The 19,849-nt window shown below is 38.1% G+C and overlaps 2 protein-coding genes across 6 annotated transcripts in view; one reads left to right on the forward strand and one right to left on the reverse strand.

Moving 5' to 3' along the window:
* CMSS1 (cms1 ribosomal small subunit homolog) overlaps positions 1–19,849 on the forward strand; it is a 225,558-nt gene that overhangs the window by 28,462 nt on the left and 177,247 nt on the right. The window lies entirely within an intron of this gene.
* FILIP1L (filamin A interacting protein 1 like) overlaps positions 1–19,849 on the reverse strand; it is a 189,419-nt gene that overhangs the window by 25,804 nt on the left and 143,766 nt on the right. Inside the window, exon 1 of one of the 5 annotated variants that reach the window (XM_032098417.1) lies at positions 9,950–10,074. The exons of the other annotated variants lie outside the window; for them this stretch is intronic. The gene's annotated coding sequence lies outside the window, so the exon portion shown is untranslated. Of the gene's footprint in view, positions 1–9,949; positions 10,075–19,849 lie in introns of those variants that run through there. 5 annotated transcript variants of the gene reach the window in all.

Genomic DNA, 19,849 nt, shown 5'->3' on the forward strand with positions numbered 1-19,849 from the left:
TTGTGAATGCAGCATGACTTAATTATCTTCTGTTCTGAATCTAAATACCTCAATAAGGTAACCAGCTCATGGGAATAGCACTTGGGTTTTGTTAGTTAGTAACTCAGGATTTTTTTTTTTTATGTTACCATAGTGCATATTCATCACCTTCCCCTTCCTCCCCTATCTCTCTCAGTGTCTCCCACCACACTGCGTGTAAAATCAGAAATAAAGCCAGTAATTTCAGATGGAACACCAGAATTTGGAACTCTTCAAATTTACGTCAGCCAGCAAATTATAGTTTTGCAGATGGAAAGCTTTCTGAAGGAAATGGAAAGATGAGCCACAAGAGATGTGGTATAGGGGTCAAAGCAACAAGATTGAGGCAGAACTTTTCAGTTACTAATCCAGGTCCTGCTTCTGTCTTGTCTTCATCTTTAGCAAGTGAAATTTGTGCCTGATCCTCAGATTTATTAAAATGGAAAAGCAGTGTTAACTTACTCTAATAGATTTTGAGAATTATTAATCCAAATAGGTTTTAAGTGCAGTAATTACACAAAATAAACCAACACAGCTACTGCTTTTTATAATTTGTGATTTTTAAACAACAGCATCATTGAAATTATTGCATTTGATATTTGATGTTACATGCTAACGAGTTCAATTGATGGGAGAAATCATGTGTCTTTATGAACCTGAATTTTGTTTTAGGTGTATACTTTAAGCATTATTCCTGATGGAACACTATTGCTTGACCACAGTTACTGAGCTGTTTTTAAAATCACCAGTGTTGTAAAACACTCACTACTGCAGAGATGAACAGGACATGGCTTAATCCACCCTGTGGGCAGGTGGATGGGTTTGCAGTTTCTGTTCGGAGTGTCAGTACTAGGAATCCATACCATTGCAGCCTCCTGCTAGGATTTACCAAGTGAAGAACTCTTACAGGAGTTAGCTTAGCTCCTGAAAACTGTCTTTTGGAGCCCTGCCTGTCTTCACCCCACTCCCCATGGAAAGATTAGGCACAAACAAGGGAGTGCAGCTTGCCCAAATTGTGGATAGTTCTGGTCAGGCTGCTACTAGCAGTGATGATCCCAGCCATGTGTGTTTGGTTTGTGTAAGGCAAATACTTCTTTGCTATCACTGCCATGCTGTGTTTACTATTGATGGAAGAGTAATATTTGGAGGTTTTTGTCTTGGCTATTTACTCTGCATCCTTCAGTTGATTGAGGAGTTGGCAGAAGTTCTGATTCTCTGAAGGAGTCAGTTGCTTCAGCTCAGTGTAAGTTTGTAACCCTTATGCCATATTTTTACACTTCAATTTAATGATACTGTCTTATATTAAGAGAACAGTCTGAGTTTTCTTTAAGCAATTTCTATAGATAAATCTTGTGATTTTTTAAAAAATTTATTCTGTATGTAACATCATAGTGTGTAGGTTTAAGGTGGACCTCTTTAATAGAATGTTTTTAGGGGGGGTGCAGATGGGAAAATAGGTGCTGTTCTAGTATCTGATTCACCTGAGGCAGTGCTGGTGCTGCTATTTTGACCAGAATTGGGCATAATTGTGCAAGGAACCAACTTACAGAAACTTTTTTTTAACTTCAATTAGTTAATATTTTTGGTATGACAGAAAATGGCACTCAGCCAACAATAACACATCATGTTACACAGAGGAGACTGGTTAGTCGTAAATGTCATTTTCCCATAACATTTACAGGAACTGGATGTTCTCTAAAACAATTTAACACACATTTTATATAAAAATAAATGTTTGGGGCTGCATTTTCATCAACGGGCAGAGTAGGCACAGTGCCTATCTCTTATGCTAACCATGGCCTTATATTATCAGTCATCAGCAGTGGTAAAATTTAGAACTTTCCATACTGCCATGCACACTCAGTCTTTTGAACTGAAGGCATCCTACTCATGCTGCCAGCCCTGGATAAGCTGCTCAGTGGCCACTTGCTTCTAGACAAGTGGAACTTTTCTGCAAACTTTATTATGCACTCATCATGATCAGTGTACAAGACAATAATTTATGTGCTGAAATTGTGATTTAAACCACGTAGATTAAACACGGTAAATAAAGATACTTTTGTGCTGAATGGGACTGTCAGGGAAGACTGAGAGTTTGCCATTATTTGGAGGAATGGGCCTGGTTATAAACAATTAGACAAACATTCCTCAGAAATGATACAGGTGGTGTCACTGCTTTGCAGGAGGATTCAAATTCCATGACTTTTTGAGGGTTCTGTTCTGTTAATATCCATAAAATCTTTATTATATACATACAACCTAAGACAAAAGTAAGCCCTTTTTCTGGTGTGCTTATTTCCTTAAGTAGCTCTGTGTATGTTTTTAATAAACTGTGAGTGTTTGAAACTGGGCTTGGGTGGCACCCCGTTCCTTCTTTTTTGTCAGAAAACATAAATCTTAATTGTTACTACAAATTTAGCTTGAAGTATTTAAATTCTCCTTGATGCTAGGTTGCATGAAGCCATTGCAGTTGAGGCTTTTATCAGGTTTGCTAAAAAGTTGCAACTTTTTCTGGTAGCCAAGACTGTAAGTAATAATGTTAACAGCAACAGTGTTAATATTAAATTTTTTTTCATTTTGAAGTTTCATTTTGAAGCTAAACATGCACCTTTTCCCCATAGACCTGATAATGTGAGGGTGTCCATTTTCTCTAAGACTTGGCCAGCACTTCATTTTGGAGATACAGGTGAGAGAGATGGTAGCAATGCACTGTGGCAGGGTTAACTGGCTAAACTTGGCTTTGAAGCTACAAGTGATAAAGACTCCTGCTAGTTTCCTGGTTTGCACTCCGTGACCTTTGGAAATTGCATGGGAACTATTTCTGATGCATTACAAATTGCTTCTGGGTACAGTTCTAGGTATTGAACTTCTATAGCTCTGGTGACTTAGTGACCTGGGAGATAATTGATTTTCTTGCTATCTGTTCTAAACCTGCTAAATGTTTGGAAGTTGTATTTTCTCTTCTCCCTGTAGGCCTCTGGCCACACAGACCTGGGAGCACTTGGTGAATTATCTAAAGGTGCAAAGTCAATGCATGTTTTGTCTAAAACATGTTAATCCTGAGCAAAGGTGCTCTTGTTCAGCATTTGAGTTTACGTGGTTTCTCCAAACTGATCCTCTTCGAAGAGGACTAACACATTGTTTTAGACTACAGGACAGGAAGCTCCATTGGAGACCTAAAGATGATACGCTTGAGAATTTTTTTAATGGTTATAGTTCTAACCAAGGTTTACTTCACAGATTTAATTCACATAGTTCAATAGCAAATGATAGTTTAAGTAGCTTCTTCACCTGTGATGAATTGTTTAACTGAAGAACATCTTGTTCTCTCAGGTCTGTTGATTATGATGTGTTAAAGTAAGATTTTTCCATTTTTGTGCAGCCTTGGTTGTTCACTGTGTTGAAGATCAAATACCCTGCTTGAGAGTAAAAGAAATTTGATCCTTTTGTTGTATGTCCACTCAGAATGCCAATAACAGTGTTTAGGGTGGTTGTGGTGTTTTGGTTTTTTTAGCTACTTGCGTGTGTGTTCAGCAGCTGGAGTAACTTGATTGCTTTGTAAAATAAATGCTTTGCTATTTCCTAGGGAAAAAACCCTACATTTGGGTTGGGATGAAAAAAGTGGATTTAACTAGTTCTAGCATTTATGTGATCAATGATTTCTTAAACTCTTCTAAAATTGGTCTGAGCAGTCTTCCTAAAGCCAAGAGAGATACTTACTTTTTCCGTCTTTAGTTGTTTTCCAGTGTTCTTTTGCCTTTCAGAAACTGTCTTACGAAAAGGCTCTTTCAGGAAAGAGGAGGGTTACATGTATATATGCTTCCCTTGTCCCTTCATATGAAGACTTTGTGTTCCTTGTTCTTTAAGGAACTGTGAATTCAGTTGAACATTCTGTGCCTTGTTAATGTACCCCAAGTTGATTTACAACTCAGTATCGTTATGTGATGTTTCGCTACATGCCCTACTTGATCTCTTTTCTTGCTTCTTGGCTGATGGTCTGTGCTATTCAGGTTATAGTTTCTTGTTTCAGATGTCACTGAAAATGAAGGAGCTGTAGCATGCTTTCATGTACAGTATGTTTCTGATATAATACATTTTAGCTTTTATCATTAATTTATAATGTGGCTTCAAATGCTGAAAATAAAAGAGTTATCTCTAGACAGAACTTGCAAGTTGTTTAGTTAACTGCTTTAATCTAGATATAGGAGTGTGTCATTTATAAGTTAAAAAAGGTTACCAGTGTCAATTTCTGATTCTTCACACCCGGTTAATCCTGATTGAAATAGGGAAACTTTGCTATCTACTGAGATGACAGTAATCCTATAGAGCTCAAAGTGGTGGGTGGGAACAAAGCAGGGACAAGCAGACCCTTTCCAAAGTGGCTGCTCCTTTGTATACCAGGTTACATTTTCCTCCCTTCTCCTTTATATGGGTTAGCAAAGTATGTAAGCTTGACTATTCCTGTCAGCTGTTGTCTGCTGCTTTCCCAAAAGGGAACCAATGTGTACATCTCCCAGCACAAGCCCAAGTGTTCTGCACCGGTTGGTGTCGTCCCTGCACCGCCCTCGTAGGCAGCTATTTGTCATCTGGAATTGGCCTGTAGTGAAGCTGTACTTGCTGACTTTGCTGCAGAGGCTTTTATCGCCCTGCTCTGCTTACTCATATGCATACAAATGGACATGCCGACTTATATATTAGGTAAGTCTTCAGAAACACAGATTGTAGAGGTTTTAGGGCTGCCAAGGTTCATGGTGGCCTTTTCATGTAAGGCAATTCAGTATTTAGTTTGGGAACGATAATGGGCTGCTAGTTAAAAGACTCTTCTCTTTATATGAAAGAGTATATAGTAGTATTTTGCAAGTTAAGAAAAATGTTTCAGCTTTAAGCATTAACACTTGAGCATTGCTTTTTTTTTTAACACCTCCCTACATCCAAGTTAGTGTGTTCAATACTGGATTTCAAATATTTAGATTAGGATTGGCTGCCTCAAACGTGGAGTTGTTACACCCTCAGGTTCAAGTAACCAATATAAATCACTTTCCTTTTTCTTGGTATGGATCTGTAACAGAATGGCTCTACTGAGATGTAGAATGTGCTTGACCAGGGAGTAGCATTTTGAAGTAGAAAACAAAAACAACTGTGAAATTTATTAGGCTTCTTCTCAGAAACCTGTTTGTGGCTAAGTAGAATAGAATCATGTTTGGGAATGTGATGGGTGACATTAGTTTCAGGTAGGCCAAACTTACATGTGATAAAATTCCCTAATTTTCTTCATAATTAGACTTAATGACTGAAAGCTGTAGAAATTGTACAAAAAAAAATATTAAATCCATTGAAAGTTGACAGAATTCAGTCAGCTTAAACTTAACTCTTGGATAGTTTTGGCCATGTGCTAGAATTCAATGTGTAATTAAAATGTTTTATGAGTGTATTACTTTCCATTTTTAAGCAGCCAGTTTTATGTGGTTTTTTTATGGTAGTAGCATCATGCTGCTTCATTTCTAAAAATTTTTCCTCATTCTCTTACTCTGTCATCACGATAGTTGCTATGCAAACACTAGATAAGCTTTGTGTCTCTAATAAAAAAAAAGACAAAGTTTTAAATCAGCTGTCTGCAACTGCAATGAATTTGAAAGAAAATGCTTTGCGTATTAGGTTTAAGACAGCTTTTAAGAACTCTATGCATCACTTAAGTGCAATTGTTGTGTTCCTTCCCAGGCCTGTGGAAATCTATAAAGGATAATGAAGTCTGAGGTATTGTTTCACATCCCTGACATGTATGCAAATGAGTGTATTTCTTGTCAAGAGTGGGTTTTTTCCCATCCACGTTTTCAGTCACGTTCACTAGAGCTTTGTGTACCCTACCTGACATACGTCTATAAAGGTTTGGGAAGTTTGGGCATGAGCAGTTAAGTGGTTGTGGGCTCTGGTTGCTCAGCTTCTTTGAGCATGCAGCGTGAAGCAGAATGGCTCAAGTTCTGCTGCTCTGCTTCAGCAGCCAGTCTCTGGTGGTCACCTGCCCAGCCTGAGGCTGAAGCCAAGCAGCTGTGTTACGTCATCGTCACCTGCACCATGAGCTGCAGCAGCAGGGGTGACTTTTGCAACAGGCAGAAAGTACGTGCATTTATCAGCTTGAATGTGCAAGGTTATGGTTTTGAGTTGTGTGGAAATGTTACCTAGCAAGGTTGGGTTGAACTTTCACCCCCAATATTTCCATACTGCTGTTAAAGGAGGGTTATACAATGATGTTGCTGCGTGTTCAGCCAACATTCACTGTTTGCATGAGCATTCACCTCTTCACAGTCACATCAGCTCTGGTGAGGAGCAGTTGCTTTGGGAGGTGTTTTTTGTACTGTTTTTAACTGGCAGCCACACACTGCCTCAGAAAATCTTCAAATACTGCTAGAAATTGTGAACACTCTGGAGAAGTGAGCTTTAACTGCCTGAGAGTGCTCCATTGGTGCATCGGTGTGAGTGCAGCTACAGAACTTCAGGAACCACATGGTGCACTGGACATGCAATCAAAGTGATTTTTGTCTTGCTGCCAGAAAACACAGCAAACCTCAAAATCAGCATAATGTACTGAGAGGTGTTAAGAGTCAAACTGTCCATTACTTCACTTACATCACAAGACTGGGCACTATATTTAGGATTTTTCAGCAGCAATTTTTACCTTCTTGGAGCCGAGTAATACAGTTTAGTGAATGGTTGAACTAATCAAGGTTTCAACTACATCAGAAAGCTCAACCTAAACCCTAAAGGTGCCATGGCAGAATCCATTCAGTATGAAAGAAAAACCCTAAGCAATTAAAAATTATTGATAAGACATAATTTCTAAGTTCAAATCAGCTTGGTGACAAGATAAAGTGTTGAGGGAAACTGTTAATGAGACAGAATTACAGTTTTGTACAATGGTTTTTAAAGATATGTTTTCCTACATTGTAAACTCCTTAGGATTCTCTGACTTAAATATTTTAATTGCTTTTTTTAATGAACTGTATTCAGGTAGTACCACACCCAGGATTTGAGAACAGCTGCTTGTAGGAAAGGTCCAGAGGAGCTGGAGTTGTTTACTTGCCCATGCTAAACTACGTGTGGTAAAGAATTTTTCCTGAAGAAGTCTTTTAAGATCTGCCACAGCGGGGAAACTCACTGGGAGTAAAACCAGGCTTTTTTTTTTTAATCCTATGACAAGGGTAAATTTGGTAATTCATTGTAGTATTAGGTAAATACTATGAAAATGATGTTGCTCAGCACAAATCAAGAAATAATTTGATTTTACTAATAGTGATGAGGAACAGAAACTAAGTTTAAGTTAGATCCCTTGTCTTCTAGGTAAAATCTCTAAAAAGTGCTGTCAGCAGGTTTGTCAGTGGAGGAAGGGGAAGTGACGGGAAAGGAACAAAGGGTCAATGCAGTTTGATAGGAAGTTGACTTTCATTTCTGGAGGGTATATTTGTTCTTAAAATGTTTTCACATTAGATGTTGTGAAAAATTACTATAAAAAGAAATTTAGATGAAGAAATACAATTGTTTAAAACTGAGTTACGTGATATTTTCTTTCACTGTCTCCTTTAAATGATGCTAGTGTTTTAATCACTTAAAATTAAGAATACCTATCAGTTAATACCCAATACGTGTTAAGAAATCTGATATAACAAAGGAGTATAATACAGAGGTGGTGGGGGGGAAAAACAGCAGTGAGAGAGGCGTAATCATTACACCTCCGTCTAATTATTTTGGAGTTTTACCAGTATAAATGAGAGCAAAATTGGTCCTGTAAGTATTAAGTGAAGAGTGTGGGGTTTTTTTTCCTTTTAATCTAAGGAAGACAGACTATGAGAAATATAGTTCTGACTTTTCATAGATGCTATGATTTGTATTAGGCTAGCAGTATTCACAGTACAGATGGTACTTTAGATACTGCTAAAGCAGTAATCAGTGATAGAAGTTACCCTTCTTTGTTGGATTTGGAGCAGCTGAAATTGTCTCTTACCTATGGGGAGACTTTCTTCTTTTTCTGCTTACTGCTTTTACTGAATATATTGCATATGTAGCATTCCTGTTAATATTCTTTGTCATATTGTAGTCTTTCGACTTCTTCAGTTTATCCTTTCTACTTAGACACCTTTTGAGGGCTGTTACTTAACTTTGGTTCCTAAAGCATCTGTTCATAACGCAGCTAAGATTTTTACTTCATAACTTGACACTGGATATTTAGAAGACTAAGTAATCATTTTAAAACTGCCAGGACTCTGCAGATATGACAGAATAGCGAGAAGAAGGGGCTCAGGATACTGATATGGGGTATTGTTTTTCTACTATGAAATTGCATTTGTTCTGGTTGCTAGGATTCTTTTCAGTCTATATATACCATACAGTGCCCTCTTCCCTGATTCTCTCATCAACAGAGGTATAAATTTTGCTTGTTACAGAAGAGATTATGTTGGAAACATGGATGTGACTTTTATCTAATTGCCAAGGTTCATAATATGCAAGTACTTGAGTTACCTTTGAAATGAAATGTCTCTTTATATTAACATTTTTAGAAGCATGTTGAAAATAACTGCTTCGTATTTTCTCCATGTTTAAAGCCAAAAGAAGTTATGAAAAAGTTCACACATTATATTTTGGCTCAGCCTCTAAATCCCTGTATGCATGATACTTAACAATGCATATGTTTTTATCAGCTTTGATTTTTCCTAAATATATACCTGAACAAGGATTTTGCAGGATTTAAAACATCAAATAAAGGGAAGAGGAACCCTTACTTCTCTCCTAAAATTTCATGCTGATTTAATTTTGTATTAAGGAAAAGGAAAACATACCACAAAAACGTGTTTTACCTGTAAGAAGAGTTCGAGTTTAAAGGTCTTAAGGTCTAACTTTTCTAACATTTTAAATTACACAGAGGACTCTGAAGAGCAGTGCTCAGTAGTTCCAATTTGCAAGTAGGACAGTACAATTGACTTAATTGCAGTTCCTATAAACAAGGATTTGACAGGGTTTGGCCCTTAATTAACGGAGAGGACAGTGTAATTTTGCATACTAAGCAGGTGTGAGTTACAAACACACTGAAGTCTAATCTTTCAAGGTGCTTTGTGCCTTGTCAGAGCTGTTTTTCACTCCCTGTTTTCTGGAGTTAATAACTGCAATACTGTTGAGCATCTTGCAGAATAAGCCTTGAAGAGAGCAGTGTGTTTTCTGATTCTCACAATCATTGTGTGTTAGACCAGGATTTAAAGTTTTTTTCATCAAAATCTGACAGTTCTGCCCTCTTGTGATTTGACACTTGCACGCAAGACACAGAAGAGGGAAGCAGTGTGTAGGAGTTGAAAAGTTTGTTAGTAATTAAACTAGTTGCAATTCTCTCTTTCAGACATAGCATAATCTTATTGCAAAGTAATGTTTGTGGCAATTTACGCATCGCTCTGTAAACTACTGGAGAAGTTGTTCAAAAGTATAGTAAATGCTTAGAGACGTGTGCGTACATGTCGACTAATGCATAGCATATGCATGTAAATACAGCAGAAAGAGAGGCAGTAGCTCTACCTAATATATTACAATACTGTTGGACTCCTTCCACAGCTTTAAATGCAGTTATGATTTTATCCGACCATTTGGAAAGTGTGTGTAATTCATAACTCTCTCCTTTTCTTTAATGTTACGTTAATTCCTCATCTGTTGCCTCTGTAGGAATTGTTTTAAAGGCAGTTTTTAACGCTTGAAATAGTCACCCTATATATGACTAACCAGACATCTTCTAGATCTCCTGGTGCTATTTTGGGGTATTTCATTGTTTCTCAGTCCTCATCCCTCTTTTTTTTTTTTTTTGGAAGTGACTTTTTAAAAAAAAAAAGTATCTCGATAGGAAAAAGCCAGAAGCTCCAGTGCTTGCCAGAAGAAGCTTGCGTCCCACCCTCTGCCTTACCTTGCGCTGGCGGGCTATAGCACTCCCGGGTGAGCTGGTGCTGCACGGCGCGGGCGCTGCGCGGTGGCATCGGGGCTGCGAGCATTCCAGCGCTCCCGCTAAACAATGAGGGATGGGCGCGCGGCCGCCCGAGCCTATGCAGCATTACGTCAGCGCCTTGCCATATAAGGCGCGGTGCAGCCCCGCCGGGCTGCCCGGTGCTCTCCGCCGGCGGCCGCAGCCTGGGCGGCTCGGCGCTGGAGACCTCGGCTGCCCTGGGCAGCTCGTCCCGTCCCCCTTTGGGCAGCTCGGCTTGTTCCCCTCTGGGCAGCTCGGCTCGTCCCACTCTGGGCAGCTCGTTCCCCTCTGGGTAGCTCTGCCCGCCCTGGGCTCGGCCCCGGGTGCTGGCTCCGGCCGAGCCCAGCGCTGTGTGAAACGCTGCGTTCGTCCACCAGCTCAGGGCCAAGAAGAATGTGCGGAAGGTTTGGGTTAGGGCAGTTCCCCTCTAGCACTGATAATGAAGTCGTTAGAAGTTGTTACTGAATAGGTACAATGTTTTCCACTTAGTCCCGCAGCCTGGAGTTTGAAAACGGAAAAACTGAATTCCAAGTAACCTTTTTAATTAGTTGTTCTAAGGGACCTTTTAATGTTTTCCTTTCCTTTTTTTTTTTTTTTTTCTCCAATATGACAGAAAATGTGACTTTAGCCGAACTCCTCTGAGTGGGATATGAACTTTGAGCCTTCCTTTTTTTTTTCCTTCTGTAAAGAGTCGGGGTCCTTGGAGGATAGTATTTTATTTCCTGATGATGTAACTACTAAACAATTCTCTTAAGTGATGATGGGAAGGCCAGATGAAATCTGATTTTTTTTTTTTTCTCTTCAATGTTTTTTCTACCAACCCCTTTCCTTTTTCGTATGTTTGTGTTTCAGCTAACACAATTAAGCAGTCCAACCAACTATTTTTAGTAAGAAGGTCTTAAAGAAATGAGTCGTTTGTTTTAATATTTAGGAAAGAGGCAGAAAGCCAAAAAGTAAGATTTAGATTGAAGAACTTAAAATGTATCTCTTGTATTCCCCATTCTTTACTGTACACCCTGAATAAACATTGAGGACAGAAAGAAGAAATACTGGAAATAGGCATAAAATTCGTTACTGAAAATCCACTAAGGGTTAACGGGAGTCAGTGAAATAAACTCCTTTTATGTTGATGGGTAAATTAGACCGTTGAAAGGCTATTAAAGTGTAGGGTGTTAAAGTAGGTGCATCCACAATTAATTTGCAGCATTCGAATTTTAGTCTTCATCTCTATAGCTGAAGCTGTTCTCTGCCTGCTTTTAGTGTGTTTTGTCATATTGAACATAATGCTAACATAAGGCAAGTTACTTATTTGGGGGTGTTGTCTGTAGGTATGAAGACAAATGGTGATTAAGATATTTGCATTTCATTTACAAGACAGACATTTTCTAGCTATCTTGCATACATTTACCCTAAGTATAGCCTGAAAAAGGTACTTATTCTTTAGTTGGATAATTCTAAGCAACTCCTTGCATTGTTACTGAGTAAAGACTTCCTCAGAGCTGTGCTGCTTATTTGTATGGGTGATCCTGCTGTGTCCTCTCTGTCAGTTTCTGAGAAAGTTCAGACTTGGGTGCCTCATCAGAAAACTTTCAAATTATTTAATACTAGCCCTTCCCAAATGGTTTTGGAGATAGAAAGCATCTTATTTGAATATACCAATGGACAGACCAGGATAATATTTCATTTGCTATTCTAGGGAGATTTAATAATCAAATCCAAACAAAAACATAATAACCTGTTCTTTAGCTGATATTGACCTATTCAGTGGCTTGGCTAATGTTTTTGGAAGCTAACAGTTTGTCTAGTTTTTCTCAAAAGTATTATGCCAATATGGATCATTTGAAGCACAAGCTCATCCAGGTGACCTTGATGTGGGGAATATCTTCTGCTACAGACTCAGCCTTTCTGCTGGGACTCTGTTTAAAATGACAGGACAACTGCAGGTGCAAGGTGCTGTCTTAGAGCAGGCTGTGGAGGTACTGCTGTATCCAGTTCTGATTAGCAGGGGGAGTCAGGGAAGTTAATCACTGGAAGGTAGGTAGGAGTTAAATGTGAATGCATTCGTTTTTACATATGCATGTGTGTATGCAAGCATATAAATCCTTAGGGGTGAGAACTACTGTTTCTGTCCTGGGGTTTGGTTTTTTTTCTTTCCTTCTCTTTGCAATTGTTTTGTTTTTCTGCAACTTTCCCTTCACCTGCACACACCCTGTTTCTGTAGACTATATGAAAATTGCCTGCATTTTTGTTCTCCCACATGAAACAGTTGTTTTAGGCCATAAGCAGCTTTGAAGAAGAGGACTTCTCAAAAGCTGGTAATCAAAAAATCATCCTCACAATCTAGTTCTGTTCTGGAGTTGCAAGGAATACAGCTCAAATAGTGCTGGTGTTAACTTTATTGGTAGTCTGGGAGCAGAGAATAGAGAATGCAAGTCCTTCTGTTTATAAGTCTGTGTTTACATCTGGGGATGGCCAAAAAACAAACTTCTAGTTTCTTAATTAATTCTTCTCTGCAATACAAAAGTGCACATCTGTGACCTTCTGCAAGCCAGCTTTATCGAAGAGCATCAGCTGAGTGTGTAATGACCTGACTTCCTTCTCTCATGTTGTCGTGATTTAAATCATAGAGTACAGTGCTATTCCAAGCCCTGTTAAGGAACTATATTATTAAAAATTCCAAGTTCTGGACTACTATAACATGAAAAGCTTATTTTTATCTGAGGCAATGAATTGAGTTAAAAGAAACCTTCCTTTACTGCTTTTTTACAGTTTCTTTCAGTATCTGTAGGTGGAATCCTGGCACTGATGAACTACACCAAAGAGAAAAACAAAAAAGCCTTTAGGCAGGCAGCTATGTCTGTCTTATTCTCCATTCCTCCCTGAAAATGACTTCTGGTTCCTTAGTTACCACGTATCGTTTTGCACAGAATTGGTGCATTTGCAAGTATTGTGACGGCAGAAGGAACTGTGGATTTGTAGAAATTGGAGACCAAAAGAAAATCTTACTAAATCATTTGGTGCATCTTCTGTAAATGTAGGGCTGCTCTGTGCAGCTGTTTGCAGTGACTTTTGTCTAGTCTCTGCTTATCGTTTTGTATTGTTATTTGTGCCCACATTCTTTCAGGAATTTACTTAAAAAAGAAAGAAGCTGGAGAGATGGAAGATTACATGAGGCAAGGAGGAGATAAAATAAGCTAAAAGACTTTGAGGCAGTTGTTTAGACTTTATCTGAAACTATCTGAATTCCTCCCATTACTTCCATCGTTAAACTACTTCTTTTTCCTTTTTCTTCCCATGGCATTTCATAGCAGCAGTTCCAGTGTCCTTAAACCCATAACCTATCTATTGCAGCATTTGACCCCTTCCTTTGGCCATTTTGTATCTAAGATAAATAAAGGAAATTAGAACTTGGGCCTCAGTTCAACAAAGCACTTAAAACATAGCCCTGTGTATTTTTGTTGAAAAAGGAAAGGACTTCAGCAGAACTCTGATTTTAATGATATATTGAAATGCTTGGCTGAATCAGGCTCTTGGTCACATTTACTTCATGTAGATATTGTTGAAGCTTGGGCTTTTGAAATTCTCCCTGGGGTCTAAATCTTTAGGTTACTTTCATATTCCAAAAATAAACGTCTACTGAAGTACAAACACTGTCAAAGATTTTATTATTATTTTACATTACTTAAAACTGTTCGCTTTTTTGGAGGTAGTCTGCTTAGTTTTGCATGTGATACCTGGAGAAATGAAACATATGCAGAATTGACAAGCTGAATTTTATTGCCTTTCATAAATCTGATCTGATATTTAACATTTTAATAACTCGTGTGACTTCAAGGATTTTTCTCCACTGTGTGCTCAGCCTTGTCTCTGAAATCTGTGGGAGTTTGGACATTACTCAGTGGACGAAGACTCACTCTAATTATTTCTCAGATTAATAGTGTCCTTCAAAATTTTTCTAATTTATCTTTATTATTTCTCCTGCTTGATGATCTCTTTGATTTCACCAATAAAGTGTTTTAGGGTTTCATATCCAAATGTACAGATTAATTTCTGAATATTGCAAAAAGAAATATGGAGGTTATTATGGCTTATTTACCGTCTGAAATGTACTGACAACTGATAAATGCGTGTGGAAGGCAAGGAGGAGAAGCAGGGGAAAGTTCTAAAGACAACATTCTTCAGATTCATGTGTCTTTTCCTAGGGACCATGGGTGGAAAGAGATTCATATCTTCATTACTTTGTGGTTTTAATTTTTTTTGGCAGCAGGAGGAAATATTTTTTCAAACTTTCCTATTGTTTGCAGATTCCATTATTCTCCCTTTTTTCTGGCAGACACAAATAAAATTCCTAGCCAAATATTAAGGATAATTAGATCCCTTTATGTTGGGCGCTGTATTGGGAAGTTGATGACTGCACCTCTCAACTACTAATAGCTTCTAAGGAGAACTTGCAAGTGCTTCGTATCTGCTTGTGAGGTGGTTTCATTTTGTTTATGGGATGGAGGTAATTTTTTATGAAAAGTCTTTTTTTTTTTTTGCATGGCAGAGTTTACCATGAACAAACATGAATAGAATTTAATTTGTATGCCTTCCCCTACTGTGTATAAACCATACATAGCCAAGTAATCTTTTCTCCATGATGAAATGAGGTAATGTTACTTAGTTCATGAAAGCTCTGTATAAGAGTGTATTTTAAGAAGAAGTTTGGGATTGGAGGTTTGTTTTGTTTGTGATGAGTTCTGCAGTGAGATTTTTTTATAAACCTACCCCCACCCACAATATGCCTGTCTAGCTGGGCTATTTCTGGAGGCACGACAGCCGTTTCACTATTAATGCAATAGCAAAAGTGAGTTGTAATCCTGTGAAGACTTAGGACCTTGGAAGGTGCTAAGTTTCATGCCTGTGAACATGCTTGAATGTAGAACATATTTTAAATATCTGTCTTTAGTCATTAGAAAATAAGAAAAAGTGACACTATGTACTACTTCATCCATTTCCTTTGAATTTGGTCAAAGCAAGATTCTTTTTGTAGAACTTCAGGGAAGTGGTGTGGCTGAAACATTTTGAGCTTCAAGTCTGACTCCACATGAATCCCTGTCTCTTTTTTATGTATTAATCTAAACTGTGAGTTCAGTCATTTTATTCAAAGTGATCAACTCCCTTTCAGAGCAATATAATTCTTGTTTGAATAAAAACTGCACAGGTTTGTTGACTCAACTTTTCACACTGCCATGAATTGACCATGGTGCCAGTGGAGGATGTTTCTTTTAAAATCATCTTTGATGATATGAGGTGAAAAAGTAGATCAAGTTATTGCAGGCTCTTTCAGCTCTACCATATCATTCACTGTCTCTTTCGTTACGCTTTTCCCCTCATGTGTGTTGTTCCTGCACTTGTTGCTGGGTGATGCCATTCCACCAATGGCTTGGAGAGCAAAGCCCAGCACACAGGTAGAAGGACTTGGCATTCAGTGCGTTTCTTGCAGGTTGCAAGTTTACAGGAGCCTCCTGAGGCCATTGACTGCTTTGGGAGCACAAGGCTGTCAGGCACACGCTTAGGTGAATGCGGACTTGAATGCAGCATCGGAACTGGAAGAAGGCTCATTGGTGCCATTGATGCTATGCAAAGAGGAGTACAAAGTTGTCATGCTTTTTTTCTTTTTTGGTGGTTAAGTAGAGAGAATCCAGAATTAAAATTTATCATGAAGCCTACATTTCATTGTTATAATTCTGTTGAACAGGCTTCTCTTGCCTCCTACTGATTAACCCAGTGAAAACAGAGCTGTTAAAGAGCTTTTCTGAAAGGGACTAAGGCTCTAGAAGAATGAGTATGGATGCTAAAGAAGGCAAAATTTGCAAGGAGAGAAAGTATTTTTTTGTTGGGCTGCCTGCATTAACAGAGTAAAATACAAACATGCTCTTGGGCCCAGAGGCCCTTCTTTGGGTCTCTAGATGCTGCATTTATGTTACAAAATCTGTGTAATAACAGACATCTTTTCTGTCTTGATAAATTCCCCCCTTAGGGTTCCTGGTAAGAAATACATTCAAAAAGGCTTTTCTTATTCTCTGTGATTTCAGTAGCTATACAATAGCTCCTGTTAAAAGCACAGTGCTTCAAGTTATTGGTGATTTTGGTACCTGTTCAAGGAGTACGTGTTGAAATAATGCAGAGGCAAATGTATCCTATACAAGCTGTTTTAGATTGCGGATTCCTAGGGATGTAATGTAACTCGTAAAACTTTGATCCCTTTGGGATTCAGAATTGCTGAGCTATCTGATGGATTCATAGTTTAGAAATGTGACTTAGTTGTGCGTTTCAGTTCTCTGGTCTGGAAAAGTATTTACAGAATTTCTTGATCTCCTAGGGTGTAGTTACATGTAGCTCTTTGTGTTAGTCTTGCCCACAGCAGGTACTGTTCAAGGAGTCTCTTGGGCTTGGGGAAATGTATTTAGCAGACTCAGACACTCCACAGCTCCAGAGTCTGCAACAAAAATTTTACAAAACCCTTGAGTGAGGAAGGGGAACAAATACAAAAGGGTATTAATTTGGCTTTTTTACAGCAGCTGGCATGAGACATATCAGCCTTAAGAACCATTACGTTAAACTCAGCAATATTGAAGTTGTGTCATTATCTGGGAACACTTTTATTGATTTCATGTCTCCGGGTGTTATGTCAACAGGATGGACTATTACTAAGAAGGTCTTTTAGGAGATGAACTAAATGCTTGAGTAGCCTACAGCTTGCTTCATGCTTGAAAACTGACCTAAAGCACCAAAAAAAGTGGTTTAAGGAAATTTCTCTTCCAGCACCTGAAGAAAAGGCAAAATTTTCTTTTAGTCCCTAAAATTCTATGTTCTTTAAACAGTATTCCCTTCAACCTTTCCCACTGCTTTATAGTCTGCTTTATTTTGTGGAGTTTTTTAATTGTTGAGTGCTTTATTTTTAACCTGTTTTGTTCAGTTACCTATTTTTAGTTGTAAGGATGAAGCTTCTGTACCTTTTAACGTTGGCAACTTGATTGTTAACTTGGTAACTTTTAACCTGGGTAACTTGTTTGAAAGCATTTTGACAGAGCGTAATTTCCGGCTTCTATTTGCTCTGGCCAGTGAACTCCAGAGCTTCTAATATGAAGATTAATATTAATTAGATGAAAGATAGTTGCAATCCACAGAAATTGCATTTATAAAGCATGTGATCAAGATGAACTGTGTAGAATTTACTAAAGAGAGCAATGTATTGGGTTCTGTCTTGTAGTGATAGTTTCATGAAATCTCAAGTGGCATATTCTGCTATGAAGTCTCATAGTACATTTGATAATTGCTAATAATTTATCGTATAAGCAGACTGTACTATTACTCAAGAAAAAAAATAAAAAAGCTAATTTCTTAAATGGATTCAACAAAAGAACACAGACCTTAGTACTTTTAGGTGACTCTGCAGAATAAAGATTTAAGCGCTGTATATTTGTTGATCTTTGGGTTGTTTACTTCCCTGCCCCCTCTCCAATAAATACAGAACTGTATGTATAGGTAAATATTTGTGCATAACTGTAGCCAGTAGCAAGGACAGAGGGAGAAAAGTGGTTCTAGTTATTGTAATGCAGTACTTAAGACAGTGCTTACAGCCTTTTTGTGTTTAACTTTTAAAATAATGCATAAATGTCTCAATTCCATTTATAATAAACAGAGGCCTAGAACTAGAAAGCTGAAATAGAACAAATGTATTTCTGAATTCCAAATGTATGTTGTATTGGTTAAATGAGATCCAGTTGTGCATGACCTCTTAGTTTGATTCAAGTTTAGGACACATGAAGTTTGTTAGTTCTTTTCTGTTTTACCCCATTTTTCTGATTTAAATTGTTTTTATTTCAGATTTCCTTAGTAGATGGGCAGAGGCTATTCTCACATAAATCAGTCCTTGATATTGCTGCTGAGTAAAATGGAGCATACATGAATCCAACACTACCAAAATAGGAGGAGTTACTTTGCTAGAAGCCTAAGATGTGTCCAGGGTGACATAAGGTTATACAGAGCTTGATAAGAATAAACACTTTGAGAGCTATAAAATTCCTTTGACCTTGGGGCTTGGGAACCTAAGTGGAGCCTTAACTTTCAGCTATCTGTGTATATGTAAATCAAAGCAAGTCATGCCCAAAAATGTTGCTAAGTATATTTGTCTCAGTGGTCAGCGTGACGGATGGTTGCAGTTCTTGGAGTGGTTGTGGTAGGCATAGGTATCCCTGGAGCAGAAACACGCATGGCTCAGAGGCTTGTGGAAACCCTTATTGGTGGTTTTGCTCATGGAGAGCAGGCTCCGAGTTGGAGGGAATTCTGAAGTGCCTCCAGATCTGTTGGGAATCGCTCGGAAAAGTTTATATATGCAATTTTACACAAAGGATTTCTGGGTGTGTCTGAACTTCAATGAACGATGGTTGCAATGACTTCTTTCAGCTAGTTAACTTTTACAATGAGTGACTGAGGGCTGACTGTGATACCTTAGCTTTAAATGATGTCCTGGTCTGTGTTCCACATGTATTGATGTCATAGAATTTGAGTCGTTCAGCCAAACTTGGACTCACTACTTTTGCTTCAATATTGGACTTTCTTGGAAGCATTTTCTCTGTTTTAGGTACTTAGCAAAAGCAGCAAAGCTGCCCGGTTTTGGTAGTGGATTTCTACAGGCTTCAGGGAATAGCATTAATATAAGTAATACAAAAAAAAAAGGGGGGGAATCATGTTTGTGGATCCTTTTGCAAGTATAATACTTTGTTTCTTTTCATAACTGCAGTATAATAGAGAGACCAAATCACCTTGTGAAGTTGTTTGTGATCTTTTTTTCTTTAACTACTGCACCAGCTATTAACAAGTTTTTTTTCTTTTCCCCTTGTGCTCTTCTGTGCTTCTCTCTGTTTTTTATGTGCATCTAGGAGCCAAAAGCAATAAAAGAGGCTAACATTTGACAGGTGAGGTTCCAGTTTGTCTTTGTCATGTTGGAAAAAAGAAAATCCATTAGTGGATTATTGGAAGGTGGAGGGAAGGTGAAGATGCCAATGTCCAATGGAGTGACTTGGAAGGAATGGTTAGAGGTATTTTTAGCATTTGTACTGGAATGCAGGGAGGCTTATTGATTGTACTTTTGTTCCCTGAGGGAGGTCAATGGGAAAGGGAAGAGGTCCAGAATCAGGAAGTAATCCTCACAGAATCACAAATGCATGCTTTTCACTTTGACATTAATCTGAGTTTAGAAAGGAAAATGCCTAGGAGTTGCATTTCTGCATGGATGTACATTAGAAATCTTGTATTTCAAGTGGGGACAACTTGTTACTGTCAATTGCATGGCATTGAGGACAGTGAAAATGGTCACATCTTTCATAATGAAGAAAAATGTTCACTTTGTTTTCTAGTAGGGCTTTAGGTTTTATTTTTTTATCTGTCTTCATTCTTCTGACATTGTTCTACCTCACTCACTATTCATGGTAATTTCTTAAGTGAGAGTGATTTTACTCAGCTGATAATAGAACCTTAGTGTTTTGTTGTGTCATGTTTCTGTTGAATATTTGAATATTTTACTTTCACTAAATGTTCCTTCTCTTTTAAAAAACACTTCTTCATTGACCTGAACTATGAAAGCTGCTATATCCAAAACCCCGTCAGGTGACAGTCCTTTTTAAGTGTATGTTTGTGTGCATGGTTTTATGACATTTATAGGCTATTAACTGTTTCTACTTTGATGAACAATGAATGTACTGAGAAAGTGTTCATATGCAACATTTGAATGCAAATCCTAAGTTAAACACCTTCATAACTCTTAAGCTGTGGGGATATTGATACAAGTTGGAATTA

The sequence above is a fragment of the Corvus moneduloides genome, chromosome 2 (assembly GCF_009650955.1).
Source record: "Corvus moneduloides isolate bCorMon1 chromosome 2, bCorMon1.pri, whole genome shotgun sequence".
In the NCBI taxonomy this organism is placed as follows: Eukaryota; Metazoa; Chordata; class Aves; order Passeriformes; family Corvidae; genus Corvus; species Corvus moneduloides.